The sequence below is a fragment of the Megalops cyprinoides genome, chromosome 19 (genome assembly GCF_013368585.1).
Source record: "Megalops cyprinoides isolate fMegCyp1 chromosome 19, fMegCyp1.pri, whole genome shotgun sequence".
NCBI lineage: Eukaryota > Metazoa > Chordata > Actinopteri > Elopiformes > Megalopidae > Megalops > Megalops cyprinoides.
In genome coordinates this window covers 15,513,210-15,519,508 of record NC_050601.1, presented here as the reverse complement: position 1 = coordinate 15,519,508, position 6,299 = coordinate 15,513,210, and positions in this window count along the sequence as shown.

Here is a 6,299-nt window from a genome sequence, read left to right as displayed (position 1 = left end):
AGCTGTGCTTTTTATGATGTCTGCACTGATGTATACACTGGCGGCCTTGAGCTCCCATTCACCTCTTCTCCTTTCACATAGACGTGCCTAGCCAGCAGCAGCAGCAGCAGAGATGATGCACAGCTGTGTGGATCCCAAATAAAAAAAAAAAATCACCTTTTTGAGGCGACCCGTATGTCAGGTAGCCCAAGGCCAGCATTTTCAGTGGAGTTGCTGTGGAAACCTGCGTGCGCACTGTGCCCCGCTTCTCCAGAAATCCCTCTCAGTCCAGCTCAGCTCATTAAGTTTGCAGGGAGAGCTGGGTTAAGGGCGCCACTGCACACTGCTTGGATACTTTTTAGAGCGTGGTTAATAAGTTGCAGGACTACAGGCTTTGTGTGCACCCGAATATGCTTCCCCACAACTGGACCGTGCAGCAAAACCGCTTGGATGGTTGTAGTCTGACTCCAGCAGCATATGTGTTTAACGGACCGTAGATGTGTTTAGTGGCAGTGTACCGTTGCATTCACAAACTTGTGGGTGTGTCAAGATCCGGTGCCATTTTCCTCATTGTAAGTACCCAACACAATTAATTGCTAAAGATAAATTGGCCTTTTAGGTGACAGTGGAGCGCTACCAAACTTTGCCTGCTGCTATGGCAACCGGGACTCTCTGACATTTTCCGCAGTGGCATCTCTGTCCTTCTGCGCGCCTGACCTTTGAGAGGAGTCGGAGGCAGAGCAGAAGCTGCCCTGGCTCGGGCGCCTGGCGTGAATCGCTGTTTTCAGCACACCTCTGGGCACTGTCTCGTCCCCGCGGTTGTTGTTCAGGCGCTGAGTGCCAGGACCGAGATTCATGTTTAATTGAGCGAGACCAGCATTAAGAGCAAGGAGATATTAATGAGTCTCAGCGCCATTAGAGATGACTCTCGTAATTGAAAAGAACGCCACTGTCATGGGCACCTTGCCTGGTCGGACAGATGGCATTCTCCATTCTTCTGAGCAATATGGTTTACTTCAGTGTGTTCCCAGCGCCGAGACAAAGACTCCACTAACTTTCATCGAGGGCTCTACTCAGTGAATCCTACCAAAGGGTGGATGGCAGAGGAGCAAACTGATCTATTTTGCCAAGCGGTAGCCACCTGTTTTTTTTTTTGTCACGGCCATTGTTTTGTTCGTCTTGGAACGGAACCAACGTACTGTTTGATTGGGCTTATCCGTGGGTGTGTGCAATGTCTCCCTGTTCCAGACCTTGGGAGGGGGAACAGGTGAATATATGAATTCCGTGTGTAGCTGGTACCAAGACCTCTTGCTTAAAGAGGCTTAGGCCCTATAAGACACTCTGACAGGAGACAACCTCAGTGTTGATCTGACCAACCCTCAACAGTGCGATTGCACAAAATTGCAATTTGCGTATATACACCAATGCTCATCTCATTTGTTCTAATGAAGTTGAAGTTAGATAAAAGTTGAAATAGCAAGTGTTGCTTTGCAAATATACGGTACGATCTGCATAGTCCTTATAATCTTCCACCCTGACAACAGGTACATGTACATTGTTTTATTGCATATATTCTTCTTACTGTATATTCAGAAAATTATATATTTAGGGAGACTCTTGCTCAGCTGTTATAGCAGGCAAACAACATCAGTGCTCAGCCATTGTGCGTCAGATTTTATATGTCCTCATATGAGCAATTTTTCCAGGTTCCAGGTTCAGATTTTCATTGTAATCAGCCATTAAATAGGCTTTAAAACACCTTTGGGTTCCTGTTCTTCATATTAGCACAAATCTCTCTCACACTGTCCTTGTCAGTGAGGGAGCATTTGCATGTTGTGGGAAATCTGCGATCTCTGAACGTATGGCGGACGCCCTCCTGACGCCAACTCCCCAGTCCTCCCCACAGCTGTGTCCCTCAGCACCTCCTGGCGTGGTTTTCTCCATGTCCTTTATGTACCTGATAAACAAACCAGGTAATTCATCTCACCAGCAGAGGCTGTGCTGTTGTTCCTGGCTGCACTCCATGTGGCTGAGTCTACCCCGTGCAAAGGTATAGAGGTCCAGGCTCTGATGCCCTGGCTTTGTGCAACTGGACAAATGAGAGCTGGCAGGAAGAGGTGCTTCCTGAAAGAGACAGTCACATCTGGCAGTAGACCTGCCTCCTTTGCACTGTACATGTTTCTGAAGAGGCAAACTCCTACGATTTAAGAGGATTCTCTGAGGTGGATTGGCATGTTTTACCTTATGATGAATTTCTGAGTTCGACTGGAGCACTGTACCACATGTTGGAAACTTAAATTTAGTTCTAAATTTTGCATTGACACATTGTTCAAGTCATTGTCCTCTATAATCTGCTTAATGTGCGGTCTGCGATCTGAGGAATGGGGCATCGTCAGCAACCTATATAATGTATGGTTAAGCGGCTGCGCTCGCGACTGAATGTTTAGGCTATGAATAGCGCGAGCTGACATGACGTGTCCGCTCATGTTAATCACAGATGTCTGATCTTCCCCCAGCCCGCCTGTCACTGCGTCGCCCATGTCTGAGGGACAGTGGGGAGTCTGGGTAGGAGTCATCATGATGATGACTGTCAGTCTGCTCAGGTAAGAGCGCCAGTGTGCTGTAAACCCCGTGATCACACTGTGGTGGTAATATTCACAGTTTGACTCTGGTCCGACTACGCTTGAGCTTTTTTTTTTTGGGATGCATTTTTTCCAAAGTAAGAGTGTTTTTATAAAAATGCAAAAGAGAGCCTTTTGTACTTTCAGTGCCTGTCTAGATTTATTAATTCTACTGCCACTGCTTTATGCAATTGCAAGTAAGTAAATGACAAACCTAATTATTATTCACATTTTAAGTATATCTGGATTGTGATGAGAACAAGAAAGCAAGTTTTCTCTCTATTGAGTTTATAATGAGAGCTTTGTTCCAGACATTATTACAGTCATAGCAAGGATATTATAATGTGTGATTGAACACTCTTTGCTTGGATATCATATTGCCTTGTGTGTGTGTCAGTATGTGTGTTCGTGGAGTACACCACAACATTGTAGTAATGCTGCAGCCTAATCGCCTTCAGCACAGAGAACACAAGTGTCAAAGAGCAGTGACGCTGATGTCTGCTGCCCTGTCCTCTTCTCGACATAATCACTGTGTCATCTCCCTTCTCACTCATGTGATCAATTTGTGTCCAGAGGTACCTTGAATATCAAGAGGCATTAACATGGATTGTTTGGACTGCAGTAGAGAATCTCAGGCCTGATCCAGAGTTATGCCCACAGTCCCATTGGCTGGGCACTACAGGCTTATCACAGTGACAAATAAAGAGGATTAGCCGGTGGAACAACTGTAGGTGGTCCATAAGAGGGGGAAACGGAGGGATGACTTGGTCCCTACAATCAACATCACCTCAGATCATTTAGAATCCTCACTACCTTTGCTTTACTCACAGTGCTGAGCAGTCAGTAAAAACCAAGAGCCTCCCAACAGTGCCCAGACCACTTTCTCACTTCTGAAATGGAGGTTGAGTTTTCAAATCCTAGAAGAGTGCAGAGTGAAATGTGTCCTTCTTCTGAAACATTTCTGAGATCACATTGAATTCATGCAGGGATTTCAGTTTGATCCCAGATTAAAGTGTGTCAGGGACTGAGGTATCAATGCCAGGGGAATGAAAACTCGAGTTCTTATGGACAAATTTAGCCACTTGACGGGAACCAGCGTATCAGATGTTTATTTCCGCCTTTTAATCTTATCCCTAGTTTTTTCTCCAGAGGCACAGGTCTACATCATGTGAAAACACTGCAGTCATGTATCTCAGCAAGGCTAAAATGAAGTGTACTGCAGCGTGGGCTTATTTTTTGCTGCCATGTTTAACTGAGCTCTGAGCGCAAGTTTTTGTCTTGTGTGCATGTGTAAAATAATTCCCTGTTTAAGTATAGTTTGTAGGCAGATGTAGGGAATAAAGGGAACAAGGTTACAGAAAAAAGCGGGTAGTATTGAGGTTTTGGATGTAGTGCAGATGGTTTTATTTTGGGATACAGTATGTAGCGCAATGAATCAAATACTAATTTTAACAGTTCAATATCCATCAACGTTGAACATGCCCATGTACATTATTTTGGAGCAAAATGTATTTTCTTTTTCCAAAATGCAGTGCACATGCTAATTTATGAGAAGGATACTGGTTTGGAAAGGAATAATATGTAGGGCACTAGCACAGTATAACCTCCAGCTGTGATATATCATCTGTAAAAGTCATTTTGAGTAACTGAGCTATTGTAGTCATTAAAGGTTCAACCAAGGTTTGGCTAAATAACAGTTTGCTCAACAAAGGCATTGAACAACCTTGCTTCTTGCAACCTGCTGGAGCAACATAGTGCTTAAGTGATTATTGAACTGGATATATGCCACAAAATTGTATGGGTTTGCTTAATGATTAGGACAGGGCAGACGTATTTCCCGTGCAGAGGTTTTTCACCTGTAATGCTTTACTAAATATTTTGCAGTGAAAACCGCAATACATAGCTGTCCTAGATAAAGCTACTGCCTAAATAACTACGAAACATCATGCATATGCATCCTCTCTGTTTATGCATATCCAAGACTGTCTGGAAAAAAAAAAAACACACTCAAGTTTCTAAGGGACTGCATGCCCATGATTAGCACAGAAACTGGAAGGACCAGCTAATGGGTACTTCTGCATGAGGGTCAGTGAGTAAATTCACTTGCCTCTGCTCTTTTCTCTCATTCACAGAGCAAGTTAAAGCCATGGGCTGGGGGGGGGGGGGGGGGGGTTGTTATGCAGGCAGCGCAGAGTCAGGGGGAACCTCTCTCTCCAAAATTAAACTGAAATACAACCTGAAGGCTGCTACTCTGTTCTGTTCCTCGGCAATGCTGAGATCACACAGCGGAGGTGTGAGGAGGGACCGTCATTTAGAGTGCGTTTGTCTCTCTAGAATGACATTGGTTTTACTTCAGATCTCATAGTGACTACCCCTCACGTTCAGGTCAGTGAATACATTACTGTCACCACTGAAACAATGTATATTGTGGAGGCCAGTAGTATATTGGAAAATATTAGAAAATATGTGAGACTTGACTAATTTTACTAATCTTACCCAGCAGTAGTTTGTGTATTAGCCATACTAAGCATTGGATAGCTGACAAATTGTGCCATTGTTCAAGTACTGAAAACTGACAAAACAGACATGAAAATCAATTGGGAATGGGTTTTAGGCGAGAGATATTTAGGGATATCAGCAGTTTTCTTCAAGATCACATGAGAGTCGTAGGAATGGGTGAGCCTTCCTCTTCCTGTAAGCTTTATTGAGATCTGATGAAAAGCATGAGGAAATTGCAATGAATTACCTCTTCTACAGCCAAAGCAATGTGGCAGCCACAGGCTCATGCCCGACTCCAGTTCTCCACAGAGAGCCACCGCGGAGCTGTATTTCTGATTTCAGCTCCCGTCCGTCTCATTTGTCCGACGTTAGCCTAATCCCTTTTGACACGTCGCACACCCTGACAGGATTTTATTTTAGCCCTTCTGAAAACAACCCGCTCGTTCCGCCACACGCCTCAGCATCACAGCTTGAAATCTCCCTCAGCCAAACAGTTCCAGTTCATATTAAGATTTCCACTTTGATTGAGCGCGGCTGCCAATTTCCTATCCATTGCATCCGTGTTTGACAGACATTATATTTGAAAGCGTTCTCTCCTCTCTGATTTTGTCTGATTTTTTTTTTTTTTTTTTTGCAATCATCTCATTACACACATTTCAGCACAGAAATTCACTCCTTCAGTTAGGTGAGGCAGGGTCTGTTTACTGTTCAGCCCCATTTCTGGTGTGTGTCATGATAATAAAATATCTACCTACACCATCACCTGAGCACCTGAAGCACTACCACCTAAAGCATTATCTTATGTTTTTGTTTTTCTTAAAAAATTCAAAACTATGGTGTCATGCACTTGTATCTCTACTAGCTAGCTCGTACCTTGCCTGGCCAACTATTGAAACTTGGTCAGGCAGCACGTCCAATATTGTCGACTCCGTAACTGGCTATTTGCTTGCATTGTACTCTGCCTCACTTGTAAGTCGCTTTGGATAAACGTATCTGCCAAATGAATAAATGTAATTGTAAACCAAAAGTTGGTCCTGAGGAAAGATAGGAAGAGCCTTGTACCAAGTGCAATTGTCATTTGTCCATTTTTTTTGTGTGTATGTCCATTAAACAAGTACTTGCCTGACAAAAACAAACATCCAAAAGTCATGCAACGGGCTACACTCTCTTCTGAAGGATTTGCACCAGTTTTGTTGGCAT